At 47.0% G+C, this 23,870-nt stretch overlaps 1 protein-coding gene across 2 annotated transcripts in view; it reads right to left on the bottom strand.

Moving 5' to 3' along the window:
* Positions 1-23,870, bottom strand: part of FGD6 (FYVE, RhoGEF and PH domain containing 6) — a 316,035-nt gene that overhangs the window by 144,119 nt on the left and 148,046 nt on the right. The gene's annotated exons all lie outside the window — the stretch shown is intronic.

The raw sequence follows: 23,870 nt of genomic DNA on the forward strand, positions 1-23,870 counted from the left end.
ATCAACTCATTATGCCGTAAAAGTTACAATTCAATTTCCCAGATCATAACTCGGAACACCCACCCTAGGATCCGTGGTTAGCGGATCCCACCACTTCCCGTTCCCTGCCTTTGCACCACATCCCGTAGCCCCAACAAGACAAACCATTTGCAGTGTTCATCGCCTTAAATTCCAGTCTCGACTGCCCAAACTCTAACACCATCTTCTGAAATACCAACAGGGGAATCATTTCGCAGAACAGTAAGAGGTCAATGTCAAGCGGAAACGGTCTATATCTTGGCTGTGGCGGGGAAGGCAAGTGTCCATTTGACTTGTGACATTGGGCATTGGAATTGTGGGTTCAAGATGCAAGATTGGTTTGTGCAGCTATGACGGCACGTATCATCTGCCAACAAGCCTCTACCGTAGCGGAGGATCCTCCCCTTCAGCCTGGATCGCTCCTATTCCTTCTATGGGAGAACACGATGATCGGACTACTGAATTACATACCTGTAAACCCCATCAAATTTGTTTGCTTATATTTTCTTTTGGAGCCAAAACCATAACCTGGCCCAGAAAGGAAGGAAACAAAAGAAATACTAACACATTCTTTGCAGTGAATGAAAGATCTTGAATCGTTTCTTCAAAAGTGAGCAGAGGAGATCTCTCCATATTTGCGCCCTGAAACACTGTGTATGGGCACGATACCATTTCACATATCATTCCCCTTGCCATGCATGAGGCAGCAGTGCAGTCCTTTCTTTTCCCTTTGAATTTTGGGATTCGTAGTATTCCTTAATTCAACGAAAAACAGGTCTGGAAGACTTTCAAGCATGGCATTCGAAATGGTCAGAGTCTGGGCATAGCCACATGTTTGGGTTCACATGTTACCCGTACCCAGAGAACACCCCGATCCTCCTTGTGCTAGATGGTGGGGGTGGAGGAAAGATGGGGCGTCTCTTCCAGGGAATGGATGACCAATGTGGATGAGCTGACATGGCCTTAAACTCAACTTTCAGCAAAAGAGGTTAAGGAAGGAGTTCCAACAAGGTCTAGAATTATTCTTATTGACCCTCAGTTATGGGTCGCTGCACCCCACACCCCAGGTGTAGCAGAAAACCTTGTTATTAAGATTGTGAAAGCCCTCTTCCTGGTACCTGTGGTAGGTTCTTTTTTCTATCACTTGAAAATGCCACCTAACATACTGCCTTCCCTGATTCTGAAACTCGACCCGCAATCAATACAGGTGCTATTGAGGTCTGTTGGAACTACTGCAATTTCCTCTATTTGGGCTGTCCCGATTATCTGCCAAGGTGATTACGTTCTGGACCCGACTATCATCTCTCACAACGTAGTTGTTCTCTACCTTTTTTTATTCTCCCGCCCCCCCTCTTGCAGTTCTGTATGTGGTTCTGTAACGTCTACAGCCCCCCTGCCTCCTTGCACTTACCCAGAGCCGCGCTGCCCTGGCTGCACTTACTCAGAGCCATGCGGTCCTGATCGCACTTTCCTCTAACCTCTCCCTTGCACTCTCCCCCCTCTGTCATCCCCCTGAACTTCTCGTTGTTGCACTTGCACAATCCAAATGACAAGGCCAAGTAGGATTGATGGTCTTCCATCAGTCTTCCCTCCCTTGTCTTGTGGCACCTTGAAACACTTGTGTACATGCACTTTATAAATGCCATATCATAATATACCATATCAAGAAACCCTTGGGCACAGGCATGTTCTTTATGAGTTTCACACTATTTGTGTGAATTGCAATATATACGTCAAAATTAAGAAACCACAATGAATTGGGGGTGGGGAAGAGCTCCTGGTGTGCGAGTTACAGGGGAGAAGCATAAGGGGGCTTCCCTAAAGGCAAAAACCTTCAACAAGGAGGGGGCCCCGGGATGAAGAGGACCTACCACCTTTACTGTGGCGATGGGTAACCGCTACATGGGGTTAGGGTAATCTCAAAAACCAGAGTACGTGGCATACCCCACAGATGCGGCGGAAACGTGTGCAAGCAAGTGACCCCATCCGGTGGTGGGTGTCTGGAATACCGCGTAAATCAGTAAGAAGGCCAATCCTAGACAGGCATCAGGAAGAGTTTGGAATCAGAATGCGACAGCCTTGCTCTTTGTGGGGCAACACGGACAGTCTTCTGAAAGCACAAAAGGGAGAAGAGGAGATGGCCGCAATGATTGTAGAAAACACGTTTTCCGGTATGGTTGGCCATGCAGAATGTGTCGCTAAGACACCTGTGGAATCATGATGTTATGAATAACCCATGTATATGAGGGAAAATGAAAATAAAGTAATGGCCCAGTACTTGGAATAGCGTGCGTCGGCGATGTACGCTCACTGTGACATTCCGACAAGCTTACTATAAAAAACAAAATGGCCACCTCACTTTTTGTAACCTCAAGTCTGCATTCTCGCCTTGAAAACTGCAGGAAACACTTCATGAAGCTGGAGTCGATAGCACAAAGATGGATATCCAGACCTGGTGGCCTTGCTTATTTTAACTTTTGATTGAAAATCCTGCTTTAAAGGGGGAAGGGGAGCCGGCCCAGGTTACAAGAATATACAGTTATTAGGTCTATGCTGGAGTGAACTGTCATTTCTGTTACATTTGAATTGCCTTTATGAGTTTGATGGATGTATAAGTGTCAGGGACACATTCCTTTTGTTAAAGTTTTCCTTAAGTTTATTTTGATTGGCAGGAAAATCCTCGTTAGGTTGGGGATAGTGAGGCGTTTATCAAACCCATATAAGTTAATAAAATGGCTTCTTGTGAAAAACCTTTACCAAGTAGACCACCTCACATTTTTAACCCCTCACAACGCATTTGAAGAGAAATTACCTGATAAAGGTAGAGTTGAGTGAGGTGCTGCATACAGAGTTCTAAATTCACAGGCAGAATGGATGGAGTATTGACGAAACAATTGCAGGATTATAATTAGTTATTTATAACGCGCATAATACCCAGAGGTTTCCAAGCATGCACCCGAGGATCGAACCTGTGTTGCTCTGTGAAGTCTTGCTTCCAAGGAGACCGCGTTACCCCTGAGCTATCCTCCCGAGACCTGGATGGGGGCAGGAGACCAACTCAGAGCCTTGAATAAAGACCTTCAAGAAATCGATTTCATATTGGATATAGACCTTTCCCTTAAACACTTAGCCTGATACTGAGAGACCAAAGACAACCTGGTGAACCTGACCAAGGAGACTAGGCCCAACCCAGACAACCGAAAAGCAAACCTCAGGTCAGATTTTACCCGTTTCACTTTGTAATTTGCTTACATGGAGTCGGTCATACAGCATGGCTACGGTTTAATGAGGCAGTCGGTGCAGGGCTGTAGCAGACTTGGTTGGTTAGGCCAAACAGTAGATAGTCAATACACAACTTCATAAATAGCCGGGGCAAAGTCTCTGGTAAGGAAGATGTGGTCAGATCACTTTAAACCCAATGAGGCTCCTACAGCCTTGTCCATCAACAGAGGGCAGGGAGCAACAGCCTATCTTCAATAACAAGTCCTCAGATGTCGGAAGCTCACCCTACACATGTATTTAGATTTATATGGTGTGCATCAGGCCCCAACGCGAGCCAGAGCGCTGCCACACAGTGAAGAGAAACAACACCCGTGAAGGCAAGGCCATACAACCTTCATTACACCAACACTGGACAATCCTTGCAAGAACATCTCACACCAGTTAAACTAAATAAGGGTCATGTTTACCAGACATCTTACATGCCAACCCCAAACAGTAGACCGTGACTCAAGATGGCGCAGGAAAATAATATCCAGATTCTCTGGAAGCAAGTTCTAAGGGAGGGGGGGGGGGCAGCGTAATAAGGGGGGCATTCTAGAGGACCAGGGAAGGGTAGATTGGAAACGCTCCCATGCCAAGCTAAGAGGCAGATAGAAGAAAGTCTCTCGATATCTAAGCCAGGGTTGGGTTCTGCTAAAGGACACAAGCCATACTTGTTTTGCCATCTATTTTGCAAAATTCTTTCAAAGAAATCACCACATACTGGAAGAAGCAATATAATTGGTCAAGGGACAAGTTCCAACTTTATCCACACTAGGGAAGAGCACTCAGCCAATCAGGTTGCTGGGAATGCAGGTGAAAACTGCCTGAGTGGGTGGGTCCACGTTCTCTCAGCCACACGCGCCCCTTCCCCGTGTGCCGTCAGTTAATGCCCTCTGTTTGGCCCCATCCCAACCTGCCCGAAGTCACCCCCAAACCCCTGCCACCCTCTCTCCCTGCCCCACCAACTTCCCTGCTGGCCCAGGGCTTCAAACTCTGGTTGCCGTCCTTGCGCTAGAAATAGAAAGGGGGCTTGGTTCCTGTTCCAAATATTATGCCAGCAGCCATTTTTTAATTTTTTTTTTAATCAATTGGGTTTGCGCGACACCTGCAGCACTTCACAAACTATTTCGAGCAACCAGATTAGCTGCAAAGTACCGAAGCATCATTTTGGGGAGTCTTAGAAACCAGATTTATAGGAATAATTGTGGTATATCAAAGATCCCTAAAGGGGCAACTCCTTGACAGCCTGTGCTGTCCATGACGACGTAACATGGGTCTACGACTCTACGTCCAGTAGTCCAGGCGGCTCCTCCGTTTATTTATTTATTTAGTTTACGGACAGCGGCTATAAAGATTATGCCCACATAGATGTACACACGTGGATAATTCTTTGACAGTACAGTGACACGGGTACACATCCATAGGCGATGCGTACGCTCAGGTTCTTCTGATCACAGCGTCCTGGACAGATGCAGGTCACACAGCACCTGGTGGAGTCCGGGTACGCGTTGATAATCCGTTTTCCAAGCTTTGACGGCCCAGGGAAGATGGATGCAGTAGGAACCAGCCAGCGAAGGCGATATCACTCTGCCCCGGGGAGGCCATTTTCGGAAAGACCATTACGCGCCGCTACAGACAGCTGGATAATTAAATAACTGCAGTCACTGGCCCCCAGGCCTTCTCGAAAGTATCTGCAACAGCACCGTGGCAATGTGGCTCTGGCAGGGACGAGAGAGGTTCGGAAGCTGAGATGTCGCACCGAAAATCTCGAATTCAGTTCATACGCATTGTGGGAAATCAAAATGGAAGCCAGTCATAAGTACAGGTCACCCGTAATGGTTCACATTTATAAAAAACTGTGATGTAAACACTTCATAAAGCAGAGACCTGGCTCCAAAGTAGCAGAGCGCTTCCTAGTGACCATGAAAATAGCAGGCGTCGGAGCTCCACTTGCAACAAGGCTGTGTGTGGCGTGGGCTTAAGGCACAGTCCCAGAACCAGCAGGGGTTGGAACCGGCGGCTCTCTGGGTGTTTTGGACTACAACTCCCATGATACCACGCCCATTACTCAACTGGCCAAGGCTATTGGGAGATGAAATGAAAATCATTTGGAGAGCCAAAATGCTGCAGACCCTCCATTCTAGGAAAAGGAACTACTAGGCAGGCTGCTGGTGGTGTTGTTCTCCTTTTCTAGACCCTTTTCCTTTCTTTCTTCTCCTGCACTCTCTTCTCATCCTGGCTTTGTTGTACATTTTGACAAGTTCCGTTTTGATGTTCAATTCTATGACCCCATTTGTGATTTCACATTGATTATTTGACATTGATTGTTAAGTGAAGTTTGTTGAAAATGAAAATATTGAACCCAAAAGAAAAGAAAAAAAAAGAAAGGATAGGGTGTTGGATGAGGAAATGGCACCAAACCTTGAATTTACAGAGCGATCGCCAAATCACCTTGCAGCCGCTGCTCTTACGCAGTGACATAATCTCTCTGGGTAAAGCGCAGAGCGCTATTGAACTCTCTGGGTGCACTGGTTGAAGTGAATGGGAACTGCTGGGAGCGGTGTTCCACTACTTTTATTTTTTGCTGTAAATAGTTCCATTACTTTTTCCAACCATTTCCACTATTCCAGAACTGTTCTTTGCGAAGTTAAAGCACACATCTCCACTTTACCACTCAATAATAGTTCCAGGTAAACTGAAATCTGTCTCGGCCTCTAGGGGGCTTAGCCCTGATCTATCCTGAGTGGATTCCTGCCACTATCATTCCCACTCAGATTTACTCCTCTTTCGAATGCCGTGTCTGCAGGCTCCCTCTCTCTCCCAGACACTCTCTTACTGTTGCTACTCTCTACTGGCCCCCTGGTCAAATCGCCTCTTTTCTCCGATTGGGCTGACCTCTCTTCCTCCCTCCTGACCTCTACCACTCCACTCTTCCTCCTTGGTGACCTCAACATCCACCTCGATTCTCCCTGTCCCTCATCTTTGCTCTTTCGCGCCCTCTGCGATTCCCTCTCCCTCTCTATCCTCCCCTCCGGCCCGATGCACTCTGCTGGACACACACTTGATGTCTTGATCTTCTCTGGCCTCCCCCTCTCTATCCCTCTGACCACTCCTCTCTCCTGGAGTGACCACTGCCTTCTCTCCTCATCTCTAACTCTCCCCCCCCCTCAAGCCAAGCTCACCCCAACACGGCCACCTACCTTCTCGGACATCCACCCATGAAGCGTGTGTCAGTTGAGGCTTTCGCTGCCACCTTCTCCCCAGCCCCTCTCATCCTCCAGCTGTCTCACATCCGGACACAGCCCTGTCCCTGCTCTACTCTTCTTTTTCTGATACTCTTGATGTTCTGGCCCCTGTCATGAGGATCCGTTTGAAGTGCAAAGCCAAGTGCATTTCCTGGTATGACTCCGACCTAGCCACACTTAAACTTAGGTGTAGGGCGGCTGAGAGGAAATGGAGGGCTTCTTGTTCACCTTCTGATAAACTGGCCTGTCGCCTGCTTTAAAGGCAATACGCACTCTCTGTCCGCATCAAGAAGAGAGTCCACATTCAAGCCTGTGTCTCTGCGGCATCTAACAACTCGGCCAAACTCTTTAAAATCTGCAAGAGGCTTGCCAATCCTGCTGCAGTCTCCTCCCCTCCTCTTGCCTCCCAGGCTCTCTGCAATGCCCTTGCCTCTCACCTTATCTCAAAAACCCAGGACATCCTGTCCGCCCTCCACCTCCTATTCACTTTCAGTCTGAGCTTGTTGACCCTCTTTCTACCACTCCCCCACCCTTCCTCTCGTCCTTTCCTCTTTTCTTCCCTGATGAGGTCAATAGACAAGTCCGATCTATGAAGGCCTCATCAAAACAGGTTCATCCCAGTTCCTCTAAAACCATCAAAGATCACATTGACACCCTTGCTCCGGGCCTTACTGATTTTTGCAACCACTCCTTTGCCTCAGGATCCTGCCCCTCTGCTCTGAAGCACTCCCTTGTGCATCTTCTCAAGAAACCTATAGCTGATCCTTCTTGTCCAGCTAACTATCACCCTATTTCCATTACTCCCTTTCTGGGAAAACTCCTGGAAAAGCTGGCCATCTCTTAGCTTAACCATCATTCTGATTCTGTTGGCTGTCTCCATGACCATCAGTCTGGCTACAGAACTGACAGAAGTACGGAAACTGCTCTCCTGAACATCCGTGAAGATCTGCTCTCCAACCTTGACTCCAACATTCCCTCTGTCCTGAGCCTTCTCTATCTCTCTTCTGCCTTCGACACGGTCAACCATACCATCCTGCTCAACCGTCTCCGTGATAACATGGGTATCACTGATCAGGCACTGGCCTGGCTGACATCTTTACCCTTTGATCGACCCTCCTAAGTCCAACTTGGGTCCTTCCTTTCATCTATCTTCCTCTCTACCTGTGGTGTTCCCCAGGGGTCGAACCTCTCGCCCTGGCTTTTCAACCAATACTTGGCAACTCTCGCCCACTGCATTGCCATTTTCTGCTCAAACTTCCAGTGCTACGCTGACAACACATCTCATTTTCAGGCTTCCCTCTGCCACCTCCTCTCCCTCTCTCATCTCTGATTGCCTAACTGCCATTCAAGATTGGTGTGCCGCCAATAATCTCTGTCTGAATGCCAGTAAAACGGAGATCCTCCTTATCGGCATACCTTCACCATCCTTTCCCCTCACTCTCTGGCTGGCCTCCTTTGGCCCGCCTCCTACCCCCACCTGCGAGGCTAAGAACCTCGGGGTCATTTTTGACTCCACACTTTCCTTCTCCGTCCACATTTCTGAGGTCTCTAAAAAGTCAAATTACCTACTGCACCTTCTCAGAGGCACTCTGCCTTTCATCTCCTTCCCCCAGAAGCTCACTGTCTCCCAAGCTCTGGACTATTGTAACAGCCTCTTTCTAAACCTACCTGCCTCTACTCTCCGCCCTCTGCAACTCATCCAGAACAGGACTGCAAGACTTATCCTTGGCCTCAAGCCCTGGGATCGTATCTTTCCAGCTCTGAAATCTCTCCACTGGCTCCTAGTGGACGCTAGGATTAAATTCAAAACCCTCTGCACTGTCCACAAGGCTTTCTGGGGCCTGGGTCCAAAATACCTTCAGCTATCCCTCAGCAAATACCTCCCCTCTCAAGCTCTTTGCTCATCTACGTCTAACTCCCTCAGGGTCAGTCATTTTTGAAAGAAACGAGCTGGGGGTAGATCTCGGTCTTCGGCTGCGGCCTCCCTCTGGAACAGCCTCCCTGCCACTCTAAAACTTGAGGAGAACCATCTCCGGAAGCGCCTCAAGACCTTCATCTTTGCTTCTGCTTTCACTCTCCCTCTCCCCTGCTGATCTGTTCTCTCTTGACACTGTGCACCTGGCCACCCTCTGTCCTCCGGGCCCAGGTACCTGCTCACCCTGCCACCCTCCTGGCCACCCCTTGCACTGGTGGACTGTATCTGTACCCCTACAGTTCCTCACACCCCCATTTTCTTCTTTTTTTCTGCACTTATCAGACTTACCCAGTCTGCTGCTTTAAACACAGCACTTTCTGGTTGCACTACCACAGTTTATTGCCTCTACTATCTATTTATATTTATTATTATTTATCTGTTCTCCTCTGCTGCGCACTTTCCACTCTCCCCCTTCCATGCACTTTTCCCCTTTCCCATGCACTTGTGCGTTCTCAAGGTCACTGGGCCTAGTAAGATCGTTCTGTTCTCCCCTGTTCCCCTCCCTTGCCTTGTCGCGCTCTGAAACACTTGTGTACGAGCGCAACACAAATAAATTATCATATCATAACTCAATTGGCTGCCAACCAGCCGGGCTGCCACCCTTGAAAAATGCTTTGCTCTTTGCTCCCTTCCTGCCTATCCTGTCCCCCACCGGGGTCACAGTTCCACTACTTTTTTTGGTACTCTTCTACCAATGTTTGGCCGCACAAGGTGCTATATAGTGCTTAGACGCTACACAGCCCTACAGATAGGGGGTGTATTGGCCACTTTTAGTCACATGCACCCAAAAAAATAAAAAAATAAAAATAGGGAGTAAAAATACTGCCAACAGAAAAAAGAACACTGTGCGTCTCCGCTTTCACTCACGCAACTCCATGGATAGGTTTAGAACAGTGGTGCACGTGCAACCACAGGAAGAAACTATTATAACTGCCTGATCGGAAGAAGTAAACGTGCATCTTTGCATGTGCATGAATAACTAGGGGCAAATAAATAAAGATTACAAAAATATTTCAGGGTTCCAGCTAAAACATTTTTACACCCTTATAAAACATACTCCCATTGGGAATTGGACAAGCATTTTTACTCCCCAAAAAATCATTTTACTCCCAACTTAAAACAAGTGGGGCCTAAAATACTTGCACTTCCAAATCCTTTGTGACGCACTACTGACACTGTGGACAAAGAAAGAGTTAAAAGCACCTCAAAACTAAATCCGAATCAGAAGAGAAGATGGATTGAAAAGGTCCCCGAAAGCAGGAGAAAGCTGAAAGAAAAGCCAGGACAGAGTTTCAAGGAAAAGATGGCCTGGATTTTGGAGCCGGTGACTGGGATAATGGAAACTAAAGGAGGAGCTAGAAACATAGGCCGAAGGAAGCAAAGGGTAGGAGATGGATAAGCACCCAACAAGCGGGAAATCAGCGTGGATCGCAGAGCTATCTATCGCTCTAGTACCGGGTAGTTCCATCAGTGGACTTTAGGACCAAGGGATAAACAAGGTAACACTGGAAACTGAGCGCAAGCCAACACGGACCAAAGGGATGTTCATAACAGCCAAGGGAAAGCAGAACGCCCTCAGAAAACCTGAATACTGGAGCTTGGGTATTCATAACGGGGATCAGGAGATCCATCAACTGGGAACAGTGGTGCTGCAAGGACGGGTGTGGGGGGCACTCAGGAAATCTGCACAGCAAGCAGGCAGCTTTCAAGCCATGCTTCACGCTGGAACGAGAGGACCTGCAACTCGGGCTTGCCGCTGGAGGGGAGGGCTGCTTCTCTCCTCACCAGCAACAACGTGGAACAAGCCAGAGGCTCAGGGTCAGAGTGGAACAGAACCCCAAACCCAGAGGGCTTACAAGTAGAATCCTGCGTGACGTCAACTAGCAGTAGACCCAGCTGCAAGAACGTAAGACGACGCTTCTTCCTAAAGGTGTGTGTGGTGTCTTGCATTCCCTTCCCACTGTGTTGGGTGAGACTGTATGATATGATAGGACAGGTTATTTATAATGCGCTTAATACCCAGAGGTTTTGAAGCACGGACCTGGGGATCGAACTTGTGTTGCTCCGTGTCGTCTTGCTTCCAAGGCGAGCACGTTGCCCCCGAGCTATCCTTTTGAGACAGAGGAAGAAGAGAGGAAGGCACGCCGAGTATGGAAGGCTCCCTGCGAGAGGTTCCAGGAGTTACAGTTGGAAGAGCTACCTGGGTGGTGGGGACCGGTGGGTCTTCTACTTACCCATTTACCTGTAACCTATGACTAAGACTTAAATAAAGGAACCTGCTTTCATACACCCGAGTCACGGACGTGCAATTATTACACTGGTCTCTGAGGAAAGGTGCAAGGACGGCAAGGATACCAATACCGAAATGGGTAATGGACTGGAGTGTTTGGGGTTTTGATTTATCCACGGAAGGGGTTATATGGGCAGTGCATGAGCAGGAAAGTTTGCACCCTGAACTAAGTGCAGCCCTTGGAAATGCAGATATTCCATGGTTTCAGAGGGAAGGACTGCAAGCACCAGAATGCACCATTCAGAGTTTCCAAGATCTGGAACTGGATTCCTTAATGGAGTAGATTCTAGAATTCACAGTGGAGTTTTCTAGGTCAGTACCCGGACACACACTGTTCACTTGCATGACTGGCTGTTGACAGGACCCTACAAGATCCTTGCAAGCACTCCCGTGCCCCCAATGGTGGCAAACGACAGGATTATGGCAGACGAGACCAGGAAAGAAGTTGGGAAAACTAGTTTAGTTTGTTTATTTGTAGTGCGCAGCCGAACACTCTGGTAACTGGACGCATTAACTTAGGAGCAGCAATGTTACAGATAGTTGCACATACAGTCATGGTTATAGTGTGAAACAGTGCAATCGGAGTATGCGTGACCTGGTTACACAGTGGTCTATTGCCGGACATATGAAGGGCGAAAGATACAAGGAGACATATGACAGAGACTTATAAACATAAGTATAAAGAGGCTCGGACACATGATTTAGCTAAGTCTACTTGAAGGTCCATTGTTGAGTAGCAAGAGTTCTTTTACTTTGGCTTGGAATGACCAGAAAGAGGTCTCTGCGCTGATTGTCATAGGGAGAGCATTCCAGGTCTTGGCTGCTAGTACAGGGAAGCTAGTTCCACCCACTGTTTTCAAGTTGAATCTCGGGATGATGAGTTGGTGTAGATATGGGGATCTGGTAGGTCTCGTGGAGTTCTTTCTTGTGAATTTGTCAGAAAGGTATTGTGGAGCTGTCAGGTAAAGGCATTTATGTGTGATAACCAGTGCTCAGAGTTTAATTCTCTCACGGATAGGTAGCCAATGGGCTTCCTTTCTCACAGTGGAGATGTGTGCTTTGCGTGGGAGATTCAGTGCACATCTGAGTGCGTTTTTCTGTAGTAGTTTTATGTAGGCTGTTCAGAATGTGGTTTGTGGAGCCAAGGAATAGTGTGTTACAATAGTCCAGTTTGGACAATATTAGGGTTCTGGCCAACGTAAGGCAACTGTTAGTAGACAGAAATGGTTTGCAGTCGTTGATAAGTTTATTTGTATATGCTGTGGAGGAGATTGTGGCGTTGATTTGTTTTTTAAGTGAGAGGGCAGAATCAAGATACACACCAAGTGTTTTTACTTCTTTCGAGACTTTTATGAGATAACCATCAATGACAAAGGATTGGTATCTGGGGTCAAGTTTATTGAGATGGGCAAGTGATCCAAATATCAGTAGTTCCATCTTGTCGTTTAGGCAGAGGCTACGGGCAGCCATCCATGCTTGGATTTCGAGGTAAATCTCGTTTAGCTTTGCAGCATCCTCATCATAGCATCCGGAGAGCGCAATAAGGACCTGGGCGTTGTCGGCATAATTAGTATATGTGACTCCCAGGTCATCAAGGCGGTTGAAGAGGAGCTTGGTGAAGATATTGTAAAGTGTAGGGGAAATGCAGGACCCTTGAGGTACTCCACATTGGATCGGGGCAGGGTCCGTGGCTGCGCCGCCTGAGGGGGCGAAGACCTTGGTTATTCTGTCTGACAGGGAGGGTTGAATTTAATTGGAGGCATCCTGGGAGAATGCAGCAGCGGAATAGAGACGTTTGGTGAGTATTTGGTGGTCAACTAGGTCGAAGGCTGCGGACAAGTCTAACAAGAGCAGGATGGCCAGGTTGCCCTTGTCTATGGCTTCATCCATTTGGACTTTTAAGTCCATGAGGGCTGTTACTGAAGCCAGATTGCCGTAGGCCTAATAGGTTGTTGTCTTCCAAATGTTGTTGTATTTGGAAGTAGGCTAGTCTGTCTATTATATTTAACAGAAAAGGGACAGTAGTAATGGGTCTGTAGTTTGTGAGCGTATTGGGGTCGAGGTTGGGCTTTTTGAGCAGAGGTAGGACCCAAGCTTCTTTGAGGTTGTGTGGGACTACCAAGTTTTTGAAGGAAGAGTTGATTAGGGTGGTGATAAATGGGGCTAATTCTTTGGCGCCTTCCTTGATCACAGAGGCGGGGCATAGGTTGCCTAGGCAGTTGGATGGTTTTAAGCTGGCAATTATATTAATGACTTAGTTCTCTGTGACTGGCGAGAAGTGGAACAGAGGGCAGTTGGGGTACTGAGAGTTGGAGGTATGGTTAGTATGGTCTTTAGCGGCGATGTTAGCTTTTTTGGAATCTATTTTTGCTTGAAGGAGGGCTATTTTATTTGAGAGTGCAAGTTGTATGTTATTGCACCAGGTTTTGTCCTTGATGCAATCATCAGTGGGGGACGCTGGAGAGTCTAGTTCTCTTAGGATAGAGAATAGTTCTTTAGTGCCAGATTTGGCGTCATGGATTCTTGTATTGAAGGTCTCTTTTTTGGCGTTAGTGATAGCGGCTTTGTATGAGGCTGCTGTTGATGAGAATTTTTCTTTGGTAGCCGGTGAGGGAGCTTTCCTCCGCTGGATTCAGCCGATCTTTTGAGATTGCGGAGTGCTTGGAGTTCTGCAGTGAACCATTTGTTCACATGGGCGGCAGGCTTAATCTTTCTTAGTTTTAGTGGTGCTATTTGGTTCAAGGCTAGTTCAATAGTGTCATTGTAAAGTTTAACTAAGGAGGCAGGATTGGTGTTGGTTGTAGTCAGAGCTGCAGCTGTGATCGGGTGCAATAGTGGCCTGAGGTTCTCCATGGTGATGTTGCGTTTGTTTCTGGCTAGTGATTGTAATGGATTGGAGGGTAGTGGACCTTTTTGTGTGGTTGTGGGAATAGTAAAGTTGATAAGATAGTGGTCTGTCCATGCACAGGGAGTGACGTCGGTCAGAGAGATGTTACAGTTGACTTCTGCCAACCAGTCAAGCGTTCTGCCTTTGATATGAGTAGGCATGTTAATGTGTTGTATCAGACCTAGTTGAGATATCGTGTCATTGATCAGTGATGCAGCAGTGTTATTAGGGTCATGAAGGCCGAGGTTGAAGTCACCCAATAATATAATTAGGAATCCTGGTTTTGTATTGGATGTCAATACGTGAGCGATGTCCTCCTGAAAGGAGGCAATTGCGCTCGGTGATCTGTACACAAGATGAGCGAGTACAGTTTTGGAGCTGGACAATGGGATTTTAAAGGAGAGAAGTTCTGCAGAGGGGAAGTCCGAGTTGGAGACTTTACGGATGCTAAGATTGGTCTTAGAGATGACCGCTACCCCACCACCTATTCCAGGAGTTCTGTCTGCTCTGATGATGGAGAAGTTCTCTGGGATGGCGATGGACATAGATGGTCCTGCAGCAGCATGTAACCATGTTTCATTTACTGCCAGGAAGTCCAAGTTGTTGGCTGATATAACATCTGCGATATCCAGATGTAGGCTAAATCATGTGGCAAAAGAGGTGCATAGGCTAATTCGAAATGAGCAAAAGGTAATGAGGATAGGCTAATTCGAAACTAGACATGGAAGATCAAAAGAATGCTGGCGCGGCAGCGTGGGAGTATCGTCCCGCACAGTCACTGGTTTATACAGAGACACATATGCCAGCAGAAGGCCAATGATGGACCTATTGGCTTTGCCAGTGCTGGTTTCAACCCGTTACGCCCAGTTGGAAAAGTGCACACGTAGAGATCCCTTTTTTGGACCCGGGCTTCTGCTTTTGGACCCCCGTGAGGACAAGCCTCTCTCGTCTGAGTCACAACCTCACAGCGTCCTGTGGAGGTCACTTGCCCGGCCACATCATGTGGGCGCGATGACTTCTAGGAAACACGTGACTCCGCGCCTTCGGTCTCCTCCAACTGTTGCGGTGAAAAATGTGCAGAAATCAGTGCTTCAAGGAAAAAGGGAAGAGGAGTTGCGTCATGGCACGTAAAAGGCCAAGCGGGGGCACAGTCACAGGGCACCTAGCCTCCAAACAGGCCACGATCCGCCGATGTGGCATTCAAATCTCAAAGTACAAAGCGAGGCGCTTTCTGTGGACGTCTCCCGCATGCACAAGGGTAGAGGGCGAGGTCCTAATTGAGACGCCTTAAAGATCCACAGCATTAAAAATGCAATCTTATCACCTCCATTTATAGCGCTGCCTGGTGCATTCCTGCTCCTTGCAAGCGCTGTAATAGAAGCACTTAGTTGATGGTATGTGTTATGCATTGTGAATTTGTCTGCACACCGCTACCACCTGCATGGTCTCCAGGCGCTCTGGCAGATCTGAAAAGGAGGGACGGCTCAGGATGGATGGTTAGCGGGATACAGCGGGCGAGCGAGCGCAAGAGAGCTGCGTTGAGCTGTTGGTCACATCAGTTCAGAAAAAACAGTCACAGTGTGGGTTCTGCAGTGTGCGGGTGCATATGGTTTGTTTGCGGGTCTGTGGTTTCATTTTTTTGTAGCGCATTTAGTTCAGTTTGGTGTTACAGAGTGTGCGTTTGTGGCGATTTGGAGCTTGTGCTGTGGTAGCGGCATGTGTGCTTTTTGTTTGGTGGATGAGGGTTAGTTTGTTAGAGACTAGACAGTTTTTAGTATGGTTAGTGATGGGAGTGGTCTGTGCCTTGAACTCAAAAAGGGGGCAAAACTCAGTGGCAAAGTTCGAAGTGGTAAAGCTAGAGCGGTCAAATAACAGTGGCAAAAACGCAGAATCGCAACATTTAATTGGTTGGGATTTGTGTGAGACTACCTTAAATTCTTGTGTTCGCCAGGTAGTCTGTTCCTCCATCGTAGAGGAGTTCGTACAGGTCTGTGGCGTGTTTTGACATTGATCAGTTGCGTGTTTTGACATTGATCGTCGCGTGTTTTGACATTGATCAGTCGTTGACTAGGCTGCAGTGCATTTTTGTTTTCTGGAGTTTGTCTGTCCTTTGAAGGTGGCGCTGCTAATATGATTTGCTATTGGTTAGCATTTCTTTTTGATTCTGCATTGGGTTTTGCTGTGCGGGTGGCGCGGCAGACTCTCATTGCTTCAGTCTCATCGTTGAGTAGCTCGAGAAGATTGCTTTTTGGGTTGATGTGGAGTCGATTATCTGATCATGTGAGTTTCATGCCCATTTTTTATGATGAACGGTGTGTTGAATTCATGTGGTTCAATTGTGCTTCTTCTGTGCAGCTCGGGTCTGCCCTCTGTGCTTTCAGCATCCCTCCTTGTGCTTTTAGGGTGTTGTAGGTGGATGGTTGTGGGAGTGGGTAGTAGGTTGATAGGTAGCACAACAAAGAGTGATTCCATCTTGTTCTTGCAAAAGGGCTCTCTTCTAGAGGACAGTTAAGTGTGTTGGTTCTTGGTGTGCATTGGCGCTTTGGCGTGGAGATGGTTGGCCTTCTCCATTTAAGGTGCCTTCTGTGCGTCTGTCTTTCCTGGCACGTGGTGATTTTTGTTGTTTGGTTGGGAGCTTGTGGGTCGGTTGTAGGTTGTTTGGCTTGGGGGTTGTTTTTACGATTAGATTGGTCGTTGAGTTCGATGCCCGGTCACACATGTTTTATAGGTGATAGATTCTTTTCCTTGGTTAGTATTCATTGGCGGCTCAGCGGGCGACACTTGTTTGAGTGTGCTTGCTGGGGCTATTCCAACAGTGTTTGGGGGGGGGAATGTCACAGGGCACTATATCAACCTTTTCACCAGACCCTTATTCAAAATCTTAGACTCGCTGGGCATCTTATATACCAATTATGCAGATGACACCCATGTGCACTTACCTCTTACAGGAGACTATATAGCTGACTCCAACACCCTCAACCTCATCTACTCCACCATACAATCTTGGATGGCAGAGAATTGGCTATGTTTAAACAGTGACAAAACAGAACTCCTGCTTATAGGATCCCCCTTCACGCTCAACAAACTTGCCAAAGAGTACCACACCTATCACAGTATCACAAATGATCAAAACACTTGGCGTGTACCTTGAACCAAACCTCACCATGGACAGGCAGGTCAACGCCATCGCATCCTCTGCAGCGTACCACGCCAAACTGATTAACGCGGTCAGACCATTCCTAACCCAACAGAACTGTATTACCATAGCTAGAGCCCTCATTGGCTCTAGACTGGATTACTGCAATGCCCTCTTCATTGGCACATCTCAAAAGAACCTGGCCAAACTGCATATAGCACAGAACAACGCCCTAAGGACTGCCACTGGCCTTTCACGCAGGGAACACATTTCCACGATCAGGAGACAGGCCCATTGGCTACCTATTAAGGAAAGGGTCGTCTTCAAAACACTAGCCCTTACCCACAAATGTATCCACGGCCTCGCCCCCAGATACCTTACGCAAAGGATCTCCAGACAAACAGCCGCCAGACCCGCAAGAACGGCATATGCTAACCGCATCACAGTACCTCACACACGCAGAGTGCGTGCTGGAGGCTCTAGCTTCCCAACTATGGCCGCCACTCTCTGGAACAAACTCCCAGACCAGATCTATCAAGTCCCTGCTGCCTTCCGCAAGGCCCTAAAAACAAGGCTCTTTGTCTAATGTATTATTCCTTGTGTACAATGTCCATACGACTGTTATACCACATACTCTGTATTGTAGAACATTGTACTCAGTAACTCTACTGTATAAACAACTGCATATTGTTAAGCTTCACACATTGGGCCGCTTATTGTAATCCACAAGCAAGCCTCCTTAAGTATACTTATAGCGCCTCGTTTCCTAGAGGGCTGCAGTGCGCTTTACAAATTCAAAATAAATAAAATAAATCAATCACCGGATCATAATATTCCAGGGGACAAAAGGTTGTCAGTGCAGAGCCTTACGGTGCCGGTCGCCTCACAGTGGTAAAGCTTGTAATGGCAAGGCCTCACAATGGCATATTTTCAGAGTGGCAAGTCCTCCCAGACACAAAGCCCCGTGATTGTTGTACCTCACAGTGGCCAATAGCTCACGGGTGGCAGTAGGTTTATAGTAGCAAAGTGGCAAAGACCCATATGGACAGTCTCATAGTGGCAACGCCTCACAGTGGCGAAAGCCTCACTGTGGGGGTCTCTCAGTCGCATATCCTCTTGGAGGGGAGCCTCGCGATTCGGTGTGGCGACATCAGAAGTGGCGCAATCCACATTCCCAGAGGCACGATTCATAGTGGCAAAACTCACAGCAGCAGAATTCCGAGTGCCAAGATTCACAGTGGCAAAACCCAGAGTGCCAAGACTCACAGTGGCAAATACAAGGTGGCAAACACTCACAGCAGCAAATTCAAAGTGCAACGCTCTAAATGTCAACAACTAACGTGGTAAAACTCACAGTGACAAAGTTCAAAGTGGCACAACTAAAGCAGTAAGACTCTGTGGCAAATGCAAGGTGGCAAAACTCGCAGTGGCGGACGTTCACTTGGCCCCTCAAACTGGGGTCTACTGTGTTCCAGAGCTTAGGTCCCATCACACCCAGGGTCCTGCCTTAGTTTATGCTCTGTATTTTAACAGGAAGATTGTGTCAGGTTTCTGAATGGATATCACTGATCAGATACTGTAAGTAACATGGCCGCTTGCCCCAGAACTGCTGAAAGGCGCTGGACAAGGCCGTGGACTGGACTCTTGGCTTCAGGGTGCGCACACGCTCCACATTAAGGCTTCCTCTAGCGGGACAATGATGCTGCACTCCCTCCTTGAGTAGGTCACAGCTGTCCAAGTGGGTCACAATGAGAGATCTGGTCAGCTACAACAGGTAGAAAGCCTAGAGTGATGTTTTGAATTGCCTTATGTTTGTTTGTTTATTTATTGTGCACACTGGACCCTGAGGTAGCAGGGCGCAAGAGAACAAGGAGGTTTACAGCGTAGATAAAGACGTTACAAGTTACAAGTTACAGGTTACAAGGTAAGCATGGTGGACATTTCTTGAATCTGCAGGGTAAGGCAAGTGCAAGTGCAGATAAAGCGCAGCCAAACAATCAAATCTATAGCGAGCGAACAGTATAGCAAGTCTGAACGAGCATTATAACAGGTCATTACGTATCAAGTGACATACAATTGGACGTGCGAGGGGTGGATAGTTATTATGTCGCATTCTCAGTGAGCCATTTTATGGTGTTCTTTCTGAAGTTGTTGAAGGTTTGGTCAGATCTAAGTGCAAGAGGTAGGGAGTTCCATAACTGCGCTGCCTTGACTGGGAAGCTGGGACCTCCAATAGTGGCTAGTTTAAATCTGGGCACTAGGAGGCAGTTGGGGCTGACGGTCCTTGTAAGTCTAGTGGGATTTTTTCTGTTGAAGCGTTCTGAGAGGTATCGGGGGGGGCTTTGTTGTTTAGGCATTTGTGGATAAGGGAAGCAGATTTAAGGTCGATTTTTTCTTGGGTGGAGAGCCATTTGTGTTTTCGTCTTATTTCTGAAATATGTGCTCTTCTAGGGATACTTAGGGCTGCTCTAAGTGCGTTGTTTTGGAGCACTTGGATTCTATTGATGATTTGTTTAATAGTCCCTATGTAAAGGGCGTTACAATAATCTAATTTTGATAAGATGAGGGCTCTAGCTAGGATAAGACAGCTGTCATCTGAAAGGAATGGTTTCCCAGCTCGTATTAACTTGCATGTATAGGCCGTGGATGAGGCCAGTGAGTTCACCTGTTTGGTTAAAGATAGTGTCGCATCAAGGTAAAAACCTAGGGTTTTTGCTTCTCTGCCGACCTTGATAGTGTTACCATCGATGATGAAGGCGTAGTAGTTTTGGTTAAGTTTGGAAATGCGGGCTGCCGTGCCCAGGATGATGAGCTCTGTTTTATCATCGTTCAAGCATAGGCCATGGTTGGCCATCCATGCTTGAACGATGCTATAGACTCTATTCACCAAAGCCAGATCTTCAACGTAATCCCCAGTAAGTGGTAAGAGAATCTGAGTATCGTCTGCGTAGTTGGTATAGGTGATACCCAGATTATCAAGATCGTCAAAGAGTGGCTTGGTGAAGATGTTATAGAGTGTCGGCGAGACACAGGATCCCTGGGGCACTCCATAAGTGATTGGGATAGGGTCTGCTGCTGCTGCGGGGGAGAACACCCTCATGGTCCTGTCACTAAGGAATGACTGAATCCAGACTATAGCCTCCCCTGAGAAGTGGGCCGCCGAGTCCAAGTGATTACATAGGACTTTGTGGTCCACCAGTTCAAAGGTGGCTGAGAGGTCTAGAAGGAGGAGGAGAGCTAATTTTCCCTCGTCTCTGAGTGAGTCTATTTGGGCCTTTAAGTCGATAAGGGCAGTCTCTGTGCCGTGTTGCGGACGGAAACCAGATTGGCGGGTGCCAAGGAGATGGTTCATCTCAAGGAAGTTCTGGATTTGGGTGTACGCTACCTTAGCTAATATTTTTAGTAGGAAGGGAACCGTGGTGATGGGTCTGTAGTTAGTGGGAATGTTGGGGTCCAATGTTTGCTTTTTTAGAAGGGGGAGTACCCAAGAGTCCTTTAGATTGCGGGGAATGGTGCCCGTAGTGAAGGAGGCATTGATAAGTTTTGTGATAAAGGGGGCTAGATCTCTAGCCGCATCCTTGATCAATTGTGCGGGGCATTGGTCACCTTTGCAATTAGAAGGTTTAAGAGTCAGAATGGTCTTCTCTACCTCAATTACTGAGACCTTGGAGAAACAGAATTGGGTGGATTCTTTAGGTTTGGGTGTGGGAATTTTGTCTGGCGGAAGTTGAGTTGGTAGTGAAGCTTTCTTTAGGGCAATTTTAGTTTGGAGGTTGGCCACTTTGTTGGTTAGTGCCAGTTGTATGTCTGTACACCAGGTTTTGTCTTTGATGGAGTCATCCTGTACTGCGATAGGAGTTTCCAATTCCTTTAGGATGGAAAGCCTTCTTTAGCTACATAAAATTCCAAACTGAAGATTTTGAATAAACCATAACCACTGGCAGTGCTCTGGGAAACCCTCCAAACCATGGATTTCTCAGTCTGCTGCGCACCATTCTAAAAGGAGAAAACCCATATGCAAATCGTGCGTGTTTCACATGCCAAAAAGGGCACACAAGCCCAACCTGCTGGGTCCCATCCCGTCTGCTGGGTCCCATCCCTTCTGCACGCTATGGCAAGCAATCGTGGGCATTTCAGCCTCACTGGCCATAGTCAGTGTGGTATAGCTTGGGTGTCAAGGCACAGCATGCTCAACACACAGGCCTGGGCATCCCCACCTAGTCACTCCTCACTGCTGCTTAAATCACCCCAAGTGGTGCGGCAGGGGTAATCCCGGCTATGGGCCCCGAGGTGCTGTGCCTAGAAAGCCAAACACCGCCCTGGGAATACCCATTCAGGCCAAAACATGCCTGGGGGTTCCTGGGGTCTCTTGCAGAAAGGATGTGGCCTCGCGTGTCAGGCTGGAGCATGCTCAGTGTAGGCTGAAAGGATAGCTCAGGGGAAATGCGCTTGCATTGGGGACAAGAGGTTGCTGTACATGACTTTGGATCCCGCGGTCCAACGGTGAGAAAGTGGAGGAGTCCGGCGTTAAGCACACAATTCACAATATGGCGAGTCTCCTAAAATAGCACACCACGCTGAAAAGCAGTGATTTGGAGGGGGGCCCAGGGCAATGCCAGTGCTTAAGATGTATTCAGTTCTGTAAAAAGCAGCTATCTATATGAGAACCTTCAAACCGTACTCACATATAATGGGTAAATAAAATCTCTTAATAGTGTAATAACCCATTACCCATGGAATGTCGCGTCAGTGCTGCTGCTGCTGCTGCCTGAGCCAGCACACAACTGAATTCCTGCTAGCACTAGGTAACTGCTGAACCCATATGCATGCATTAGTATTGGCCGAACCCCAAGCCCTCTCCCGTAATAATTGGCTCACAACTTGTGTCAAGTGTTGGCAATAAAAGGCCGTAGGGTTTTATTGTACAGATATGGTTATGGCAATACACAATATCACATCATAATGGTATCATACTTTTGGGCACCGGGTCCTGAGGTTACCCCCTCTGGCCCGTGCCCGCCTTCTTGTGTCCCACGACTTGTTGTGGGCACCGTACAGTGCCTTGTACCTCTTTTCCTTTGTTCTTCTCCCTTCTTGTGTAGGGTGGGAGGGTTCTGTGGTAAAGAAGCAAAGGTTGGAAGACACTGAGTCAACAGTGAACCAACCTCCTGTTTGGTTGGGTCCCCGTTCAGGGTCCACAAACAGATTGTGTTTACTCAGAGCACGCAGCTCTTATTTATAAGACCAGGGGGGCCTGGGTCTTTGTTATGAAGGTAGTGGGGGTGACTGTTCACACCTCACCCTTCCTTGGCTTTGTGCTGCTGGGTGGGGGGGAGAGGAGCAGGAGAGAAGGTTGGGGCTGCCCCTCTCCCAGCTGCTGATGGTAACAGCAGTTACCTGCCTCGCTTTTGGGATGCCCTGCAGCATTGCCCAACACGTAAGGGCTGGACTAGCATTCAGGGGTGGACTGGCCTATAGGTAACGCTGGAGATTTCCCAGTAGGCCTCTGCACCCTGGGCCCAGGGGTGGACTGGCCTATAGGGAACGTTGGAGATTTACCAGTAGGCCTCTGCACCATCAGTCTATTTTGTATGGTAACCTAGGAAAAGGGTTGGGTTTGCTGAAAAGGTGTCATTTGGGGCCACTTTGAACATTTTTTCCAGGGCTTCTTTTGTTTGACAGTCCACCCCTGCTAGCATTTCAGGATCCATTCACCGAACTCGCTTTCTGGAACACTTTGCAATCATTAGTTGAGAAGGGCGAGTTTAATCATAATATATTTATTTATTGCACAGCAGAAATCTATCTGCTGCTTATCGCCGATTTCAGACCACAAAGCCGGCTTTTAAATGCAGTTTAAATAAACTGCGAGATATTTTTCTTTGCAACACATTTCAAACTGAATATTTGTGTTGTTTTTCCCCCGAACATTTGAACAGATTTAACAATTAAAAGACTGAGTGATTTTTTTTTTCTTTATTGTATATTGGTTTGAAAAAACCTTTACAAATTTTCATTATCAAAACATAAAACTATACAAAAATACAGTTTATCATTTAACACAACCATCTTAAAACATCATTTTACACATATGGTATGCATTTTTTCACACAACTGCATAGACATTTACTTTCATAAAAAAAGACTCACATGCAAGTCTCCAATTCATTTCTTTCAACTAAAAGAAGTTATAGTAGTTCCGTTTCTTTGATTTTTCCTCATCCAGAGTTGATAACCTCAACTATCCATAGTTCGCTTTCCATCTAACTGCTTACACCTGATCATGGTTCCCGAGCATATATCCGTATAGCCACACATGCCTGACTTCAATCCTTCTATGTAACTTTGCATACATTTGCCAAGAACGCTATCACCCTTCTTTTCAATATGATATTACGACCATGTAGCATTTCAAACCATATTTGCTCTCTAAATACACACGAGGTGTCAATTACAAATTCCGCAAAGTAAGCAAGTCTTTCCTTCTTTAGCCTGGTACAGCCTAGCAGCAAGTGTGCCAGAGATTCTGGAAGATCTTCGCTCATGCAGAATCTACATACTTTCATATTCTCTGGAATCAATGTTCTTAATGCACCTATTTCATCACATTCATTCTGAATCTCATAATTCTTTGTCACAATTTCCGTGATGGACATTTTACCAGATATTGCTCAGGTACGGGGAACCATTTCCAGACCGATAATACTTGCACATACAATTTTGAGTTTATTATTACAGAATTATTTGCAACCCAATCGAAGGCTTTAATCATTATTCTGATTTTAGCAGGTCTTTCTAAAAGGACAGTCAAAGTAACACCAATATTACTCAGCATCTTTTCCACCTCTACTTTCAAATTCGACACATATGTCCCCATATCATTCCTACAGACTTGATATATTGAGTTATGCTTAGCAAGAACACATTTTCCATAAAGCATCGCTTTTTTGCAATCCATACAACATTTTAGCGAGTTAAAACTGAACTCATATCTTATTAGCTCCATCGGTATACATTTTGGCAGAAAAAATAGCTTTTTCCAGATTTTTGATTCA

The sequence above is a fragment of the Ambystoma mexicanum genome, chromosome 12 (assembly GCF_040938575.1).
Source record: "Ambystoma mexicanum isolate Mex_15411 chromosome 12, UKY_AmexF1_1, whole genome shotgun sequence".
NCBI lineage: Eukaryota > Metazoa > Chordata > Amphibia > Caudata > Ambystomatidae > Ambystoma > Ambystoma mexicanum.